The 22,487-nt window shown below is 34.4% G+C and overlaps 1 pseudogene; it reads left to right on the top strand.

Moving 5' to 3' along the window:
* The first annotated feature begins 10,199 nt into the window (after positions 1 to 10,199).
* LOC137204891 (cerebral cavernous malformations 2 protein pseudogene) lies at positions 10,200 to 22,070 on the top strand (annotated as a pseudogene).
* The last annotated feature ends 417 nt before the right edge of the window (positions 22,071 to 22,487 follow it).

The following is a 22,487-nucleotide window of genomic DNA, read 5'->3' as shown; positions in this document are numbered from 1 at the left end:
TTTGGTTTGCTACTACCAGTTTACACTTATTATGCAAAGCAGGACTCTATACCCTTAAGATTTGTGCTTAGAGTGAAAATAGATATGTCTAATGCAGCCCCACTGGTATAAATTATACAAACTCTGTCTTTCCGAGTAGAATTTTTCTCACTTCTGTCTGTGCATACATCTGGAAAGTAACATAGCCAAACTAAGTAAGCATTTCTCTATTTTGATTCTTTAAGTCTTTCAAAATACATTTTACTTATCATTCTCTTGCTGTTATTGACCAGTTTTCCATTTTATTTTAATATGAAAAATAAGCGAATGTTTGTGCTTTTCCATTGTAGTATCTGTGGGTTATATAAACTGCAGGAATGTAGGCAGTCCTTCTTTGGGAACTTTTACATAAGATAACGTCGCTGCCTGTGGATATCTTTAGGGATGCCCTCTTTGTCATGTGTGATATAGTTAATTTTGTTTATTTTTTCTTGATTAGCATGGCTAGGATTTTAACTGTTTTATTTTCTTTATTTTTATCTATTTTTGAAATGTCATTCATTTCACATTTTGTATTTACTATTTCTCTTCAATTATTAACCTATGTTTTATTTGCTCTTTAAAATGTGCCTTAACTTTGTATCATACAAATTTTGACATTTGGGGATTTATTATTATTTAGTTTGAAATATTTGTGACTACTTTTTGGAGCCACAAATATAGAACATCTAACAAGTGTAGGTTGATGCTTTAGATTTTTTATTTTTATTGATGTCTAATTACCTTCAGTATGTACGAGGGTATAATTTATATTACTTAAATACTTTAAATATACTGAGACTTTTTAATGTTTCTGCATAGGGTTAATACAGTCAGTAAATGTTTCCTGTGCACCTTGAAAAAATGTTCTCCTCATTCAGTATTAACTTGTGAATTAGGTCAGGTTTGGTGGATAGTGTTCTAATTTTGTATTACTTAACTGACTTTTTATCTTTTTAAAAAATTATTTAAGAGTGATTTTTAAAATACAGACTGGGAGAAAATATTTGCAAGTGATGAAACTGACAAGGGCTTAATTTCCAAAATATATCAACAGCTCATACAACTCAATAACAACAACAACAAAAAATCTAATTCAAAACTGGGCAGAAGACCTAAATAGACATTTCTCCAGGAAGAACATGTAGATGGTCAACGGGCACATGAAAAGATGCTCAACCATTTTTTAAAGGTTTTGACATTGAATATGTTAGCAAAACCCTATATGACATGAGTTTTCTGCTTGGATCTAATTGATTAAAGCAAGCATATTTAAAAGTAACATTTCTTGAATAAAATTTTAGGTTTTTTTCCTGTATTTTCTAAAATTGATAGACTGTTAATCATTATCATTTTTCCTTTTGGAGAGTCTTCAGCTGTCATCCTAATATCTCAAGAGACTATTTATAGACCAAGCATATTCTTTAGGTGGTATAAATTTCCTGAACTTGACATTTATGTGTCATATCTATAAGAGTTTTATATACATACGAATAGATATACATAATTATATATCTATCTATAGTTTTAGTAATATATACATATACTTTCCTAAGTATGTATTTGTGTGTTTATATATTATAAGCTATTGCCTCTCTCAGCTTCAAATCTACCCTTCTATATGCAACTTCATGATGTTGGGATTGGGACTCTCCAAATCAGTTTCTGTTTTGCCAGCTATTCTTGGTTAATTTCCACTAATAGAAGGAGATTGGTAAACTTGAGAAAGGAGAATGGATTTGCTCCTTCTAGTTTTCTTCCTGTTCCTGTTTTGCTTTTTGTTTGTATAGGCATCACCTTGGCAATGATTCTTCATCCTGGAGGTGGCAGTCTGTTCCCATAACCGCATAGCAGCAGCTGAATCCATTTTGCAATTTTTCTATACCCTTAGAACCAGTCTTATTTTGTTACTTGTAGATCTCAATACCAGTGGGCCAGTGTTCACTTCTTAGAAATCTGGAACTCAGCTCCACGGGGACCCTCTTTGATTTCAGAGATGCCAGCAACAGCATAGCAGCACCACCCCCTTCCTGAGCCTAAGTTTAAGCTCTGCAGAGCCTTCCTGCAGGCTTCTCAGGGTTAGTCACTCCAGACTCTTCCCTTTGCTTTGGTAGCCGTATCCTACAATCCCTACATTTGTGTTATTTTGTTAGTGTCTTCTGTTTTTATTATTTGGTGCCTCCACACTTGGTAAACAATTTTTATTTAATATTATTCTGTTAAAAGAGCTGGTATAATTTCTCTGGGCAGGTATTTGAGTGATACACAAATAATTCTTTTGCTGATATCTTTGATACAGAGTGATATGATACAGCATTTTTCAAATAAGCTGTACAGTGATTAAAATCATTAGTCCATTTAAAATTGCTTAGTAGTTGATTTCAAACTACTATAAGTCCAATGATAATTATATTAGTATATATTTTATCTAACCATTTTAAATTTGGAGTTAATTATATCAGTCTAATAAGGCAGAAGTGGCAAGTATTTTGATGCAGGCAATAGTATTATACAACGCTTAGCTCTGTATGACGTATATTCCTCCCCCTTTGTCAATCACTTAACAGTTTTTGTGAAATTCTAAGTAAAATGAGTCATCTCCATATAATGAATAATTTACATCTTCTTACTGGACTGACAAGAGTACAGTGAAAAATCATCTTTAATTTTGGAAAAATTTTGCAAATTATGAGCCATTTGCTGAGTTTTTATTCCTCATTAAATGATTCTTGTCATGTGTAAAATTCTCATTGAATGCAAATGACAGTATTCACATATTTTCAGATTTGTGAAATAACTTTACATGGAGAGAAAAATTTTATTCCAATGACAATAGGTAATTTGTCTTTCATATAGGTAATCTCGCCTACGGAGGGAAAATTATTGCTAATGTCTGAGTGCAAGCGGTTTTCACATTGTTTAAAGGAGTCAAATTTGTATGTCAGACTAATGCACTTTCCCCCCAAATTTTACAAAAGTAACTTCAGCTATCTGACAGGAAATTATTAATTCTGTGATATACTTAGTGATTCAATAGTTTTCTGTACCAGATGACATTGATTGACTTTGAAATGTAATCAGTAAAATACAGTGTATATATTAACATCTAAGTAACCACGTTTATTATAATAGGAGTTTATTCCACTTGTGTATTTATGTGACGCTGTCAACTTAAGAATGAAATTTCATTTTTCATGATTGTTGTTTAAGTGTGTGAACAAGGGGTTCTAGCTTCCTGGATTATAAATAATAACAAAATAAAACACAGGTCTTTAACTCAAAATAGACTGGCCTAGAAAATGCAAAGTTATCGAATACATGGAAAATTTAGTATTTTTTCACTGTTGTTTTCGAGGATATCTGTTATTTCCTTGATGACCTTTAAAAAACTGCCAGGTGTGCATTCAGTCTCAGTACTACCCATGGATGGTTATAAGAATACCAAGATTTGAGTCACTGTGGTAATCAGAGCACCAGATATGTGTCTGAGCTTCTATTTTATCTTTTGGGATTCTACATTAACAGGCAGATGTTCTGGGTTCCACTCTTGGCTGTAATATTATATTGGATGTCATTCTACTTTCAGGCTCAGATTTCTAATATAAACCTGAATTCCTATGACTTTAAGAATTTTTCAAGATTTATATGAAAATCAAATGTGATTATGCATGTGGAAACTCCTAAGAAAAAATATAATTATTTGTAAAATTTCAAGTTGTAGAGTTGTGGGAGAAATGACTCTAGGACTTGGTATCAGGTAGCCATTAAGCAGAATCTCTTTTACTTTTCCTTCAGTAGAGATATAACACTATAAATCTCAATTAGTTGATCCCAGGAAGAGTATCAGATACCTCTTGTAGAACCTGTCAAAGTGTCTCAGGTATAATGCAAAAACAAGGACCAGGAAAACAGCATGCCTCTAAATAGACTGCCATGCTGCACAGAGCTGGTCTACACATGGTTTGATAAAAGCTTGGAAAAGGTGATCTTGAATATTTTCTATTCATTTAGACCCATAATTGAGAAAAACTGACTGAAATAAGTTAAGAAGACTAGCAGCACAGGATGAATACAGGCAGGAACAGGGTAGTTGACTTCAAACCTGATCCAGTAGTTTGCACATAAATTTTCCCAATTATTTCAAAATCAAAGTATCTCTTAAGAATCCAGGGAAACTATTCACTACTACTTAGATCATGCCAGATATCTGTATATACCTGAAGCCTATCACCTATTACAAATAAAATAAAAATTATTGATGGTATGTGCCGAGAACTCTGAATATCTGTTATTCAGAATTACAGTATCACTTCATTATAATGGATAGAACATTTTATGTTTTCATATCCTTAAAATCAAAACTCTGTATAATAAAGAGCAGGGCTTGAGAGAACTATACTCCTACAAGCCAAAAGAATAAAATTCTTTATGATGGATATTTGTCACCTTATGTAAAATAAAGCTATATATTTTTGTATTTAAAACAAAGGTAGTCAAGTTTAGAGGGTGTCGTCTTTGAGAAAGACGACCTAGGTTAATTCCTAGATTTGCCAGTGAGAAGCTATGTGACCTCAGGCACCCTATTTAACTTGTCTGAACTTCAGTTTCCTCATCTACAATATGGAGGCAGAAAAGTCCTGTAATAAAGAGTTGTGAGGATTCAATTAGTTAGCACAGGTCCCAGGTTAAGCAGTAGTAAACGCTCAGTACATGTTAGGTATTAATACTGAACAATATATATATTAGAAAGCACTTTAGAAAAATTAATGCAAATGATTTTCTTAAAAAATTCAATTCTCTTAATGTTTTTGTTTATAAAATTACACTTTAATGTCTGTTTACATTGTGAATTTTTCAGTCTCACCATTCATTTACTTATTTCTTCCCCACCTATTTTTGCAGCATATATAAAATGTGTGATAAGTACTTGCTGAATGTTGAACATGTCACAGTAAGAAGTTCACAGACCTTACCCTAAGGGAGATCAAGAAGCTCACAGTATAGTAGGGAAGATAAACAGATTAACACACATCCAATGCAGATGGTGAAGTCTTTGACAGCTCTATTCACAAGATGTTCTGCGACGTATATTAGCACCTCAGCCTCGTGGAGACTTTAAAGTCCTATTAGAGGAAGTGTCTCTTAGTAACACCAATCTCAAAAAAAAGGAACACTGTATTTCAAAAAATAAACAGTATGTGAGAGAAGTACATTAAGAAATGAAATTAAAATTCTGGGGAAATAGAAACTGAAACAAACAGGAAAAGAATAGTGAAAGATGAAGCTAAAATAGAGATAGAGGCAGTTACAAAGTGCCTTTTCTATGTCACTTAAAATTTTTTCAACTTTTTAACGAGAGTCATTGGCATGTTTTAAGCATAGTTTGTACATATTTTTAAGAGGTCACTCCAGGTCTAAGATAGAGAATGGTTTCGAATGAGAACAATCCAGAACTTATTCTACATAATTAGAATAACAGTAGTCTAATTCTGAGGTACTGACAATGGAGAGATGGATTGAAGAATTAAACATCTATTGAGGGACAATCTAGAATTGGTGACTGAAGGAATGTGGAGGAGAAATCACATTATATCTGGTATGACCTGTGTTAAAAATCATATTTCAGGTTCTTTTTGCTAGAGAACACATTATCTCAAAATACAGTGGCATAAAACAAAAATTTATGATTATTTCTCAGGGTTCTTGAGCTAGACTGGGCTCAGCTGAGCAGTTCACACTTAAGATCTTGGTGACAGACAGATGGCAGCTATGGCTGAAATCATCTGGTTGTTTATGCTTATATCTGACACAAAGGCTGTGATGACTGAACTAACTAGGAACTTTTAAGGCACCCCTCTTTCTCTCTCTCTCCCCGTAAGTCCTCTCCACATGCTATCTTAGCTTCCTCATAACATGGTAGCTAGACTTCTTCCCTGGAAGTTGGATTCCCTCAGAGAGACTGTTCTGACAGATAAGAAGTGGACACTGCCCTTAATTCCAGGGCCTGGAAACGGGCATATTATCACTTTTTCCATATAGGTTGATCAAAGCAGATACCAAACCTACCCATATGCAAGAGGAAGGATCACTGTCTCTGACTCTTTATGGGAAGCATACCAAGGAATTTTTTTTGGCCATCTTTAATTCACCATACCCATTATTGTTACTATTTTATTTCTTGAGAATCAACTGGAAAAGGGGAGTGATAGAACATGAGGGTACTTGCCAGTTTTCTAGATATTGAAATTTTGAAAGGGAAAGTTGTTTGGAAAAGAAAATGAATTCTATCTGGATAACTGTCAGACTACCTAGTAGAGATACACAATCGCTGGATTTGGATCTGAAGACCAGAAATTGGGATCTCCTTTGGAGTTAGGCTTTACAGTTATTCATCTACACATTCTATAAACAGCAATTGAAGATCTGGCAGTGGAGGTGAACACTCTAGGAAATTAGAGAGATAAAGCAGATTAGGAGATCCAAGAAGAAATGGCAGAAGAAATGGCCAGGTTTTTAAGGGCTGGGCAAAAGTGATGAATACTGGGGAAAAAATGGTCAGATATGTAGGTAGAAAGGGAAGAGAGTCTGTTATCATAAAATCCAGGGTTAGAAAGCATTTTATTAAAAATTAAAAGAGATTGTCATGAAAGTTTTAGGGAATCTTCCTTTACTCTGGGTCTGAATTAAGACAAATTCATAACATTTATGACTGAGATTAAGGTTTCTTTTAGATTGGAACTGGTTTTCAGAACCTGAGAATATTATTGTGTTTGGAAAATGTTCATTTGAAAAGTAAGCTTTGCTGTGTTTGCACTTATTTTCTTTTAAATTTTACTATGGCTTTTAAATATGTCTACCTACGTTTATATCCATAACTTTATCTGGTTCATCAATACTTTCTTATAATTTTGTGAGTACAGAAAAATGAAAAAATCATAGGGTGTCTGACAAATTTTTGTGATAAACATTTTAAGTGTTAGACCTTTAAAAGCCTTGAAGTTTCTTTAAAGCACCCTCTTAGAGGTTTTTCTTTTAACATTTTAGACACATTTGGCTTTTCTAAAACTAGGTATCAAGACAAAGAGATTCTGCTGAACATCATGTGATATCTAATCTGTCATGGGAGGCTTTTCTGCCATTTCTGAGAAATCTCCTTTTTGGGTATGATCTTTCTTAGAATAGAAAAAGATTTACAACCCTAATACAACCTGCAGTGAAATCTCATTGTACCATTCCAGAATTACTTATAAGTCTCATTAGAAGTCATCCTTGTTTCTATGTGAATAACAAATATGACAAACTTTCATGAAAGTAAGAAAATATGAGTAATAAAATGAATTCATTATAGTGAATATTTAAAGGTTAACAACATGAAAAGTATGCTTTGTTTTCTTAAATATGAACAGATTTGTGGCTCTGGAAGTAAATAATTAGTCTTACTTTATATACTGGCTGCCATTGACTTATGCTGTTATTGACTTGGGTTGTCATTGATTAGCTCATGTATATATGTATATATATATACACACACACATATTTTTGTAATCTTTATATGAGTATATATGTGTGTATGTGTGTGTGCAAGTATGTGTAAACTTCAAACTAAAATTGTTAGAGTGTAACAATTTAAAATATATGGCCATCTCTTTCTAAAGGAAATAATATTCGTCTTCTTAATAAGAATAACTATGAAATAAAACTCTAACAACATCTTATATATTTCTTTTTTTAGATGTTTCAAGTAAAGACATAAAGTTTAATTATTTTTTTAAATGTCTTAGAAATAAAACATCTAAATATTCATTACCAGTAGCTGAAATATTTGTCTTAGCTCTCAGTTTCAGTATTGGTCCAATATGTAAGCACTGGTAGGTAGAAAAATCTTCACAAACAAAAGTCTTTATGTACAAATTGTATGAGGTCATATAATAGAAAATATGATCACACTGAAGGGAAAATTTACATTTAATAAAATGGTAATCAAGGAAAAAATTAAAATTAAAAACAAATATATCCAGATTTAAGATGTACTTGATGATTTGATTTCCTTATAGCAAGAAATCTTTTATTATATTATCCATTTATTAACAGAGTAAGATTGATACCATTGTTCAGAAGTGTTATTTTAAATGGCATGTTAATTAAGATAAAACTTACATTATTAAATTATTTTTTCATAGTGTAGATAATTAGCAAACTATTTCCAGCTCTATTGCTCTATCAGCTTTGTATGATGTCAACATAGCTTGGAGGCAGAGCCTGGAGAATGCAACACGAATATGTTTACAATTAGACTCATGAACAGGGAGTGAGTGACCTCCTCACATTCCCTGATAACATGGACCATCCAACCTCTCTAAAGGAGACACCAGCAGTTCTGAGATGGAGCTTAACAAAAATAGCATGGGATGAAATTCATTATGAGGATGGAATTTATCAAATAGATGCTGCATCCATGCCAGTACACATTTGATGTTTTAAACGTCCGGGTTAAGACATGGGGTGAACAATCTTGAGCAATCTGTGATCGTGTTCTCCAATAGGAGAAATTAGAGTTATGTTTCAGAGAGGGGACACAGTTTAAATTTGAAGACTGCAACAATGGTACTATAATAGAAGTGGTGACCAAATCATGGGAGAATTTTAGAATAGGCCTTTAAGAATAGACATGTGTAAAAACCAGTCTGTCATCTTGTTAATATGACCTCTTTGTAATTTTTGTCTGAATTGTGAGAGTGAAAGAGAAGATAAACCAACTGAAATATAAGTTGCACCAAGTATGAAAGATGGCACAGGATGACATAGTATGGAAGAAAATTTTTCACCCATGGTGAGAAAGATGGTGAACATAAGAGCAAAAAGAGAGAGGCTGATCCCGTTATCATTGTAGTATAGTTTTTTTCCATATAAAACCAATCATACACCAAGTTGACAAGAACCAAACTGTGGAAAGATAGATTAATGCACAGTTTTTAGTAGAACCCACAGTAAAAAGATGAATACCTATTGTAGTCAGCTTTGGTTTTTGTCTGCTTTTTTGTTCACATTGAATCTAGCTCATAAGTTTGTAGGGTTACAAACACATAGTAGGCTAGATTTCCATAAATGAAAGGTAGATTTAAAATAATTTCATATATATCTCTAACAGTTATAAAATTTATTCTAAATGCCAATAAAGCATTCAATATGAAAATGAAATTTGATCAATTAAAAATAGGGAATGTAGTCACAACCAATTGTGAATGAAATTCAATTGATAGGGTCCAACTGATATTTTTTTCCCTAATTTATTATTAGGAAAATAATATTCAGTTCTTATAAGCTTTGATTGCATAAATGATATCTCAGACTTTGAGGTTGTTGAGAATCTTCCAAAGAAGATCTAAAGTTTTGATAGACTTTTTAAAACTATCTTATTTAAATAGTCACTAATTCAGAATCATTTTATGAATTATCTTTTCCTTCATCATTATAATTTTTTATGAAACAACTTGGAATATGTTTTGAAAAGAAATCAACTCTACTACTGACTTTCATATACAAAAGCAAGATTAGATCATATCTTATCATGTATCGATCATGTCTTATCAGGTATCATGACTACGCAGTTTGCAGTTTTCAGAAGTTAGAATAAACAACATTACATCATGAACAGTGATAGTACAGCAAATAGAACCACTGTTTGACTTCACAATCATATAAAAGATTATCTGTAGAAATATTTGAATTATAGTGAAAACTTTTCTGTGATTTCCTTTAAAAAAATTTTCCTCATGCTTGTTTTCCTTGTGTTTTTAAATATTTCCAAACCACTTCATTCCTAAGGCCGTTAATTAACTGTCAATAATAACAAACACTTCTCCCTCTCTTTGTAGTGAGATCACAGTGTGACAGCTATATGACAGCATTTGAATTACAGGAAAATGAAGTAGGTTGTCTATAGTCATATAGTGCAAAAACTAAATGGATTATGAACCCAGAAAAAATATGGGTTCAGAATTCATGCTTTTATCAACTGTGATTGTTCATCTCATTCCATGTGTTAACTTGGCTATGTTATGACACCCAGATATGTGGTCAAACATTATTCTAGACGTTTCTGTGAAGGTAATTTTTAGATGAAATGAACACTCAAATCAAAATGGCCTTGTCCACTCAGTCAAAGGCCTTAATAGAAAAAGATGCCGTTTCTGGAAAAAGAGGGAATTTTGCTGGAAGATTGCCTTTGGACTCGAACTGCAGCTCTTCTCTGGGTCTACAACTCACCAACTCACCATGCAGATTTTGAACTTTCCAAGTCTCTGTAAATGTGTGGGACAATTCCTTAAAATCTCAGTCTCTCCCTTCCTTCTCTCTCTCTCTGGGTCTCTCTCTGTGTCTCTCTTTGTCTTTATCTCTTTTTCCTCAGAATCACTGGACCAGGGTTGATGTATCTTATGCTGCTCTGAAATTAAGCTCCCTGTTATCAGTGGGAATGAGAGCATTTCAGAATAGCTCAGACTAACTGGCAACACTTAACTGTAAGAGGTACGTACAATGAATGTGATGGATAGAAAGGACAGAATATAATCCACAGCAACCTGACCTACAGGGATCTGTGGTAATTTGAAGAAAACATGATGCTTCAGGATGCAAGACAGATGTGGACCCCATACAAATATTTCCTGACATATAATACCAGAAAGATCTCTGGCTGTGCCAGTTTTCAGATGTAAACAACTTCTGAGACCTAGAGCTCATTGGTTTAATGGGAGGCTTGGTCACCTTGAAGAAAGGCCCTATAATCCCACAGGAAGCATATACAATACTGGTAAATAATTTTTCTCCAAAGGAGCTGACAGCTGTTTCTTATAGTAACTAAATACTAGGAAAATTGAATACTCAGATCTTCACAGGGCTATTGGATGCAGATTTTAAGCCGACACTGAACTGATACCAGGAAATCCAAAAGTCATGAGCCCTTCTCATCACTTCACCCCCTGTTTAGAGTGATAATTCAAATTCCAGTCCAACTCCATCTCATAATTTTTCCAGTAGGTCTGTTGACCTAGGCTATTTCTATGGTCTCTGAATGCATGATCAAGATGAATATAGTTAAGTGCTCTCAGAATCTCATTTTGTTTTCTTGACTTATGGATTTCAGAGCCATTATTGTAGAAAAGGCTCAGTAGAAACCCACAATACCTCTTACCCCTCTCAAAATAGAGTACCAACAGCAACACTCAGTGAAATGGCACAGTACAGTGAAAACTTCACAAACCTAAAGGATGCAAGGATGATAGTCCCTGACATACCCCCACTTAATTCAATACTTTCTCCCCTGAAAAAGCAAATAGATCAAAGCAGATGACAGTGGTCTATTCTAACTTTAACCATGTGATAGCCACAATCATAGCTACTCTAACGAATGTATCTTACTGAAACATATCACACAACCCTGAACCTTGGCAAATGGCTATTGGTGTGTTGTTATCAACCCCAACCCAGAATGGGAATCAGAAGCCATTTACAATCCTTTAGGACAGACAGCAGCACACATTTACTAGCCTTAGAGCTATATTAATGTTCCTTCTCTGCCACAGTAAAGTATGAAGAAGGCTAGATCCTGTAGTCAATGTACAGAACATCATGTATGTCATCCATACTGACAAAAACTGAATCAATTTTGGGGCTTTGAGTAGGTCAATAGCAAGAGAGGAAACTGTATCCATTTCAAATTATGGTACCAAGTAGTACTGTCACTTAAACCATATGGTTTTGTAGATGCCATGATGCTAGAAAAACATCTACAGAATCAGGGTACCATGTGGATATTTATAGCACAGACTTCTGGGATTCTCAAGCAGTGTCATGATTTGTGCAACTGAGAATTATTCTTCAATTCAGTTCTTGGATCTATCATAGACTCATAAGCCCTTGACATTAGCCTTGAGTCTTTCGGTGACTAGAGGACATGAAGATGCCCACAATGAAATGCATATTTTCTGAAATACCAAATAATAAGTTTGAGTAGACTTAATACCAATTCATCATACAATGGAAAGAGAGTGTTTGAGGTATAGCTCAGGCAATTAGAAAGGACAAAGTATATTACATAAATAGGTGTCCTAGACTCACATGTCATCTAAATCTGTTGCATTGATATTTATCCCTCACACTTTACAGGTAGTTCCCTAAGACCAGATATCAAAGAAGGAAAAATTCTAGGTCCATTTAATGGCTAAGTTAGTTCAATATATTGGTGTGAACTAAATATACTTTTTCAACATTATTGGTCTGGAACCTAGGAATGGAAATTATAACAGCCCCTCTCAGTGACACATTGGGGAATTTATCCCCACTATTTTAGACTGTGTTAAAATTTTATTTTTGACTTAATTCCTAGGTTTTAATTGCTTGGGGCTTTGATTTGTTGGAGACAGGCTTTTCTACTTGGGAATACAGTAAGGGTTCAACCTGGTTACTTTGGACAGTTTGCACCAAAAATCTGAAGGCAGACAAGTTATTCCTACTTTGATAGAGGTAATTGACTCTGATTTTCATGATGAAATAGAGCTGTTGCTATTAAATCAGGAGAAGGAAGAATATGGCTGCATTTCTGGAGATTTACTGGTGTGCTTGTGCATGCTTCCATTTATGGAGATAACCACAAAGAGAAAATTATAAGCACCAGGAACTGGCAACAGCACAGTTACCTTGGAGAAAGAAGTCAGGGTCATCTTACTGGGCAAACTACTTATTAGCAGAAGTACTGACTGAGGTTATAGGAAATCTAGAATGAGAGGTAGAAGAGAGATGATATATATAAACTATGGCCACAGGATGAACTGCATACAGGAAACTAACTTCTCAACGGTTTCTTCAATTATCCTCTTTTTTAAACTGCAACTGGCTACAAGTATCAGTGAATCAGTAAGTAAAGAGAGTGGATCTGAATTTTGCAAGAAGTGAAATGTAGCAAAACATAATTACTGATGGTTTCCTATTCCAAGTACTGGTATGTATCCAACTAAAAGCATATCTGACAGTGAAAATTTATGGTCTATAAGCGCCTGAGAGCTGACAATCCCAGGAGAAGCCCTCAAATAATGAAGGAAGGAGGTGATGGGTAAATACCACAACTTTTTTGACTTTAGGTGGGATAATTCTGAGGTGAATTTTATAAGTCTCTCCAAGGGTCACTAGTGGGATAAAACCCTATTTTTCCAATGTGGTAACTTAATTACTATCATAACCTTGAATGACTATATCGCTCCCCTAGTCCCTCACTGTGCCCCTGAGATGATTTCTAAATAAATTATTTACTCTATACATGTCATTTTGGACTAATAGGCTTAGAAAACCATCAAGTGAAAATGTCTCTCTAAAAAATTCTTCAATAGATATAATTGCTATAGGGAGCATAGTCTACCTAGAAAACTGAGAGAGTTGAACTCCTTTTCTTGAAATTTTTTATTAGATTGAATTAGATTAAATTCCCTTGACTTGAAACTGAAACTCTATCTACAGAGGGATAGAGATATAATTTTTGACCTATGAAACAAAAGGAAATCAACCTAACCTTCCAAAATAATGTTATTAAAGTGTCCAGAGATTAGATAAATATATGCAAATATCTTTATGCATTAAACAGAAAATTTAATGGAAAATGATTCCCCATTTCAACAGCAACACCAATTATAAAATACCTAGAAATAACAGTAAAGAACATTGTTTAAGATCTGTATAAAGAAAACAGCACAATTTTATTATTACAAAAAAAGTCTAATAAATTTGAGTTAGGTGTAAGGAAGAACCTGTATTTCAGAATGGGTGTACATGGTGTATGTGAATTGTAGTTTCACTATATAATAAAACTTAAGGTTACCAGAAATCTGATTATTAAGACTTGAATGACCGGCCAAGAATTTTGGATTTTAGTTTGGCATCTTGGGAGTGGGTTTGATCATTTCTGAATTTTAGAAAGGTTTGGCATTACATAGTCTAATTTGGAATATCAAGAAGCTACAGTAGGTAAAACAAGTTCTATGTGACAATTACATAATTATTATTGGTATAGATACTAATAAGAGATTCTATCAATACTAATAAGAGAAGCTGATAATAGAAATATTAAGAAGGCAAAATACTCTGTTTCAATTTTCCTAAACCAATATGTGTGTGTGTGTGTGTGTGTGTGTGTGTGTGTGTGTGTGTGTAAAATTTTAAATGTAACCATTATTGACTATATGGCTTTTTCTCTAAAGCTCATAATGGCCAGCTCTCCAAATATATTCTATGGCTCAAAGACTACAATCAGTCTTGCTATGGCTATTGATAGTTCTGATATCCAGAATAGTATGGGTGGCCCTGCTTTAGCAGAAAACTGCCAATCCCCTCAGTATCTGTGAAGATCTCAGAACTGTTTTCTATTCTCCTGATGTGATTATGATTTTCTTTAAATTGGGGTAGGTGGAAATATGTTACCAATGAAGAATGGAACATTCTACTTCATTCCTAACTAAGAATTTCATTTTAACACCATCTTTGCACATTAAAAACTAAAATAAAATCCCTTGAGGGTAAATAAAAGATGTCTGGGCAGAGATAAAATGTAAAGCACTTGAAGATGATTCTAAAATTCGGGATTACGTATATATGTATAAGAAAAATCTGGTGCAATGGCAACAGTCCCTTTGAACTTGCATAGAATAGATAATTTAAAAATTTTTTTTAATGAATCCGCAAATTAGATTCAATTTTCTAGATAGTCAACAAACTAAAGCAGCACTTTCCACATTGTGTAGCTTTCTTAGGTATACATGTGATTAATACATATAACACCAAATCAGTTAGAAGCGTTCATTCAATTATTAGCTTTTGTGATACACTGAAAAATATTTTCCATAGAATAACATTTGAAAATTTTAAGTCTCTTTGACTATTTTGTTTCTAAAAAATAAATGCCTATATTTCTGCTCTGACATTTAAATAGTGTGGATGTTAGCACTTCCATCCTCATGATAAAAAATGCTAAACAAGCTGAAAAACAACTCAGAGAATTGAGGTCAAAGGGCAAGTTGCTGCCCACAAACCTGAATAGACTCAGATATGGAGGATCACAGAAAATCACAACTTACTTGGAGCAGAAGCCACTGCTGGCACCAGTACAAGTAGCAGACTTAAACTGTAATTGAAGAACTGCTGGCAGCTCAGTGTGGAGTATCTTGAAAGTTATGACCTCTGGGGATCCCAGTGTTAGGCAGGCCACCAAAATTCCATGAGTTTTACCTTCAGGATCCCGACCAGCTTCTCACTGTGAAAAAAAAGAAAGGAAAAAAAATCCCTTAGTTCTTCCTGTGTATAGTCTTTATTACCATAACTTTATAATAAGATTTGAAAGTGGGTACTCTGAGTCTTTCATATTTATTTTTCTTTCCTTTTTCTTTTTCTTTTTATAAATTTACTTATTCATTTTTGGCTGCATTGGGTCTTTGTTTGTGTGCACGGGCTTTCTCTAGTTGTGGCGAGCAGGGCCTATTCTTTGTTGCGGTGTGTGGGCTTCTCATTGCAGTGGCTTCTCTTGTTGCAGAGCACGGGCTCTAGGCACATGGGCTTCGGTAGTCACAGCAGGCAGGCTCAGTAGTTGTGGCTCACAGGCTTTAGAGTGCAAGCTCAGTAGTTGTGGCACGTGGGCTTAGTTGCTCTGTGGCATGTGGGATCTTCCCGGACCAGGGCTCAAAGCCGTGTCCCCAGCGTTGGCAGGTGGATTCTTAACCACTGGGCCACCAGGGAAGCCCTATTTTTCTTTTTGAAAAGTTGTTAAGGCTATTCAAGGTCCAAAAATATAGTGGGAATTTGACTGGAATTCCATTGGCTCTATACATCAAATGGGGAAGACTAGTATATTAGTGATATTGAATCTTTAAATCCATAAATAAGCGGGTTTTTTTCTCCATTTAACTAGGAATTTTTTTTTCTTTCATCAGTATTTGGAATTTGCTTTATCCTATTTTACTGAAGTACAGTCGACTTATAACATTGTATAAGTTTAAGGTGTACAACAAGATGGTTTGATATATGCGTATGTAGTGAAATGATTACCACAATAAGTTTAGTTACGATCAATCACTTCACATACTTAAAATTGTTCATTCCTGTGATGAGAACTTTTAAAGTCTAGTCTCTTAGCAATTTTCAAAGATACAGTACAGTATTGTTACCTACAGTCATCATGTTGTACACTACATCCCCCAAACTTATTTATCTTATACCTGGACATTGTACCTTTTGACCACTTTCATACATTATCCTACCCTAAGCCATACCTCTGGCAGCCACCATCTTGATCTCTGGTTTTATGAATTTGTTTTTTCAGATTCCATATATAAGTGAGATTATGCAGTGTTTGTCTTTCTCTGACTTATTCCATTCAGCATAATATCCTCAAGGTTCATCTATGTTGTTGCAAATGGCAGGATTTCCTTTATTTAATGGCTGAATAGTATCTAGATCTCTCTATATATTCATCTGTTGATGAAATTGTTTGTTCTATTCTTTTTTTATGAAAGAGTGCTAGCAACACTTCTTCCAGATCTCTAAAATCATGGTGGAAATTCATATATACATTTTATTTAGTTTATGAATCAAGATTGAAACATTAATGTAGCTCATCAGCCACATATAACTGGATTCAATAAATTTTGTCTATTAGGATAATTTTTCCTTTTGTTTACTTTTATATGTAATTTATTCCATGAGTTTCACTTATGTTGCTGTAATATCTTATGGTTTGCAAAATAGGAAGCCTAATCTTAAAATATTCCTGTATGGTAGGAGTATTCCCATTTTAGATGAAGAAACTGATGCTCAAGGAGGAAAAATTTTTGACAAAGTTTACCAAGAAAATATACATTGAAGTTTGAAAATTAGCTAGTGCTTCCAAAACCCATGTCATTGTTCCATACTTATTCTGTGTTTTATGTAACAGTGCACTGTAAACATTATAATAAAAATGAAGATTGAATGTATAACAACATGTTTATAAAATTAATATACAATTAATTAGCAATTAGACTTTATATCTGTGTTATGAGTGCTTTGGGGATATAAAACTCTTCATGGATAAGAATAATCTAATCCCGATATCAGAATACCATTCTATATATCATGAATATTGGTATCAAGCATGATATATTTAAATGAATCTCTATCAATGTGAAATACTTTGTCATTGACAAATGATGGGCTATATAGGAAATTAGTATTTAGGAAATAAAGATATAATTTTAAAAATCCTTGCTTTCTTACTAAGGGAAAAAAGGTTGAAGTAACTGTAATATTAAATTATTTTAAGAATTAATTAAATAGATTACTAAAAATAAAAAATGGAAATACTTTCCTAGAATTTTATTCTGAATGTTCTTCTAAATTGAAAATATATTACTATGCTAGATATCAAGCCTCCAAGGAAAGCACTTAACAGTTTCACATTTCACTGACTAGTGTTTGAGATAGTTACTTTAAATCATAGCAGGACACGTGGAGTTAAATGATTTTATCTTGGCTTGAGAATTAACCAACAGCTGAACACTTTACCTGCAATCTCATTCAATGTGATTTTAATGGACTAGCTCATGGTGGGAAAATGCCATCACAATTAAAATGAATCTCTTAGGTTTATAAATCCTTGTAGAGACTAACTCAAGAAGGATAACAACAGAGGTTACAAAGAATATTTCACTTGAAAGTGTCTGTAATACTCTGCATATGTGACATTTTTTATAAACTCTTACAGTTTATTATATTTTCTATTTTAATACGCAGTAATCATCAACTAAATATTACGTGCATATTTTAACAAGTGCTATAGACCTAATGCTAATGCTCTTACCTTGAAGAGGATTATTTGTAGTTCAAGGCTTTAAACTACTCTCTAATATGTAGAATTCTACACTGAATAGTTTGCCCAAGTGTTCTGAAGGCTTTGACTTTGCAAGATATTGCCATCATTAGCATCAAACTTCTGGATCAGAAACAAAAACCACAATGCCCTATGTTGTTAATCTATGTTGTTGCAAATGGCAGGATTTCCTTTATTTAATGGCTGAATAGTACCTAGATTCAGCCATTAAATAAAGGATTCTAGAATTAACAAAATCATTGAGGCAGGTTCTAAACAATTTTTTTCTCACTAAAATTTTAGCATTATTTATTTCAACAGAGTGTTTAAAATTGTTTTAATGGCAGTGGTGTTGAGAGGATCAATAGATATGATATCAATAGATTTAAATGAAGAAGTGGTTGAAAATTCATAAAGATTACCTTGGTAATAACACAAAGGCAGGAAAGACAATAAAGACACGTTGCTAGAAGTCTAAATCTGAGTTATCCTAAGTATTTAATTGGAAAGATACTTGAGACTATAAAGATAGAAGGTCTTGGACGAGGATAAGAAATGAGGTACAGAATTAAAGGAGGTATTCTCAGATTCTTGAAAGTGAGTGCCTCCTTAAATTTTGGGTCCTAGGCTCTTGCCTTGCCTCACCCTAGTCCTGAGCAAGAAAAGTTGAATTAAATACTACACAGATTTCCCAAGTTTGGATATTTCAAAGGACTCACGAGGCTTCCCAAAGCATACTCACATAATGCTCTTTATTTAAAGTGAAAGTATCAATAAGACACAGCAATAGAAAGAGAGTACAGGCAAGTTTTGGAGGTCTGAAATATATTCAGGTACAATCTCCCCAGAATCCTTAATGCACATGGGCCAGGCTTCAACATCAGTTGAGGCATCAAGATCTGTGCAAGGAATCTGGGTCTCATGAGCACTCAAGGCAGAAGTAAGGAAGGGGGATTACACATGTCTGGCAATGTAGTTAAACATTGCCATATCTCATAGGCTACACCAGGTAAAAACCATCAGTAAACCAAGCCCTAGGAGTGTCTAAGAGATCTTTAGACTTTAAACTACACATGATAAATCCCACAGAGCTTATCTTGGTCAAAGCCAACCTCCAGTATCCCCAGAGATAAGGATAGAATTTTCCCAGACCAGCTGAAAATCAGCTCTATCCTACACATACTCCAGTATGACTCCCCCGACCTTAGGGCTTCTATGCAGAAACATTTTAACAGATGCCAGCAGGATTGCAAATTGGTTTTAAACCAATCTTAAGCATGCATGTGAGATCTTGATAGTCCTAGATGTGGCCCAAGGCTTATAGCAGGAATAAATTAAAGTAATAATAACTGACTACAGGAATTTGAATTCTCTGGACAGGTATCAAATTTTGCCTTTTCATTACTTTTGGTCCCTTCCTCATACACACACCTTTTACATGTACTACTGAAGAATTCCAAATTTGAAAAGCTGCATTATGCTTAGCCATCTGCATTATGTTCAATGTTGAGCATTCAGTGGTTTGATCCTTAGAACAGGTTTCTTTGGAAACTGTTTCCAAAATGATATATTACCTTTGAACTCTTGTATGTATTTATTTGCTTTTTTAGTAGGTAAAATGAAAATAAAGAAATTAACCATAACCAATTTAAAATGGTTAGTAAACAAATAGGGTGAAACATTTAGATGAAATAGGACTGTTTGTAAGGTAATAACACATGTGGAGAGTTTAAATGCAAAAACAGAATGCCATGAGAATTTCCATATTGTTTATGATCCCTGATTTCCAATATGGTATATGTAAACATGCTCTGAAAAGTATTTTTATGTTCTTCTCTACATCACTAAGACAAATTAATGAATATACCACATTCCAATTTTGAAAGTAAAGTATAACAGTATGATTGAAACTACTCTGAATTTATATTTTATTCATAGACTGCCTTAAGAATTATTTTTATAAGCATCTGTTCAGATATATTTTTACTTTTTATTAACATATTCAAAGAGTAAAAAAATTTTGTCAGGAAAAGTTTTATCACATAAATGTATATAGTATCAAAGTACATATTTATTATTTAAATTATAGTGAGGTTACTAAAGCAAAAATGTAGACTTGGAAAAATGTTTTGAAATTACATATTTCTATAAAATTATTTAAAGTAATTGAAGTAGTTCTTCAACATTAAAATTATAATTATTTTGTTCATTTAAATAAAATACTGCATAGACATAGATATATATAACACGATGGAAAATTTCATTGATATTATAAAATCAGAGTATAATGAAAAAACTACAGAAATACATAAAAGCAGTAAATTATATTATAAATTCCTGGTGAATGATGTCAATAAAACCACAAAAATGTTTTGGAATCCGGAGGATTTGAAATGACTCACAAATGTGTAATAATGAACAACTCTTAGACAGAACTATTCAAACACTAAATATGTACTGCTTGCTAATCATTTATTATAGTTTTAATTTAAAATTTTTACCATTTTATTTTAAACCTCATTGTCAATATTGGGTAATGTCTTATTTAAAGATGAAAAAATCTTTAAGTTTTATAATTTTCATTAAAAATTTGAATCTAAATTACGTAGCAGAGAAAAAAATTGGAAATATAATTAATTTTTTTCATGAGATAAAAGTATTTCTATTAATGTTGGAAAAAACTTAAATAGGAACTATAATATGTTGATATAATTTTGAATTATCTGAGTTATTTTATTTAAATAGTGCCTCATCCTTTCTCAGTTTTCTAGACTTGATTGTTGGGGGACTTCAATGGAAGAGGAAATTATGCATATTATCCTGTTAAGTAAAATAAAAATGTATAACATAATACTATTTCTGTCAATGGATTTTAGACACTTGGTAGTTCGGGTTTAGTAGCAACATATTAATTCATCGTTTTTTTTTTAACTTTTCTACATATTATTCCTTAACATCTGGAAAAAATTTAAAATCTATCATAGTAAATATTGATATCTAAGAATGTCTTTTAAATTTGTTACCAAAAATCTTTTGTGTGCCTCAGTGTGTTAGTTTTATTATGCCCATGAATAGATTAAATCTGTATACTTAAAATAAAATTAAAGACAAAATGGTACAGAACTCCTGAACTGTGGAGTTTTTAACTTTATAAACTACCAAACATACAAACTGCTATCAACTGCCTTTTGTATATAAGATCTGTAAAAACTGCACTCCTTATAATAAAGCCCCAAATCCTCCTCTCTATGACTAGGATAAAACACTGAATTGAGACATGGTTAATGTATTAACTTGATGAATAGAATTTATGCTAATCTCACTCAATTTTGACCTGCGGCTGCTTGCGGGGACATGGAAGAGGGGGCAAGAAAATCAAGAAACCTGGAATTGTGTTGCCATTTAAATGAGTATTCCTAAAAGGTGAAAAAGTGGAGAAAAGAAAGCCTAGCTGAATGTGACAGAAAGACCTGGACACAGTGGTGCTGTCCCTGCCAAGCGCGCCAAGCCCCACGTACTGCTGAGCCAGTACCCAGAGAAGGAAGTGAAGCGCTGAGGTCAGTTAACGTACAATATGTACAAGGACTCCTGACTGCCTCAAGTAGTAAGGAAATCCTGAACTTCACTGATGGTGCAAAGAGCCCACCAGCTCTCCAAGCACGATGCTGTGACCAGCCTGTCCAGCTACAATGTCCAGCTGGCCCGGAGGGACAAGGAGAACACCATCTCAGGTCCCATCCATGACACTGTCTCTGTCTCCCACCTCCAGTATGATGCCTTGCACCTGGTGGGACTGAAGAGCCCAGGACCCCGGCATTTCTTCAGCCCGAGTCTGTCTGTGGAAAGTTCCAGAGGCCTCAGGAAAGGCTTCGTGTCCGAGAGCCGAGTGGGGCCTGTGGAGTCCAGCTGCCTGGTGATCCTGGCTCCTGTTCTGCCAAGTCTTCCACATACTTTATGTAGAGTCCACCATGGACTTTCAGGGCAGAGCAATATTGGAAGGTGTCTCAATACCTACCACCACTTCTGTCCCATCACAAAAATGACTGGTTCTCCCACAAAAGTGAACATTAGAGGATCCCACGAGGCTGAAGCGGGCACCTTCTTAGGTAAGTGCACGCACAGGTGGCACCCTGCCTGGCCTCCTGCGTATGGACATCGCCAAGTGCCCTGACCACCAACGAGAGCGCTCAGAGCGCTGGACCCCTAGCTGCTGACGGCCTCTGCACTGACGCAGTACACCCGGCTTTCCTCCCAGGAGACCCAGCAGTTGGCCGCCCTGGGGCCCCAGTACCGCAAAGGGCCTCAGTCCAGAGTTCGCCATCCACAAGCGGCAGCTCAATGCAGACAACCACAAGTTCCTGCTGCTGGGGCCGAGGCCCCTCATCCCTCAAGAGGACAGCTAGTACTTGGAGGACTTCCTGGAGACCATCAGGGTGATGGACAGTGACCACATGCATCATCACGATAGGGGCAAGGCCTGGGCACTTTGCCATCCCCACTCACCCCCTTAGTCTTGGCCCATCCTTCCCAGGAAGAGGTTCCTGTGACCTCTGTGCATCCACACTTCCTATCCCTGGGCTGGGCTGGG

Source organism: Pseudorca crassidens, chromosome 13, assembly GCF_039906515.1.
Source record: "Pseudorca crassidens isolate mPseCra1 chromosome 13, mPseCra1.hap1, whole genome shotgun sequence".
Taxonomy (NCBI): Eukaryota; Metazoa; Chordata; class Mammalia; order Artiodactyla; family Delphinidae; genus Pseudorca; species Pseudorca crassidens.
The sequence above is the reverse complement of the archived record's forward strand: the minus strand, read 5'-3'. Positions and strand labels throughout refer to the sequence as shown.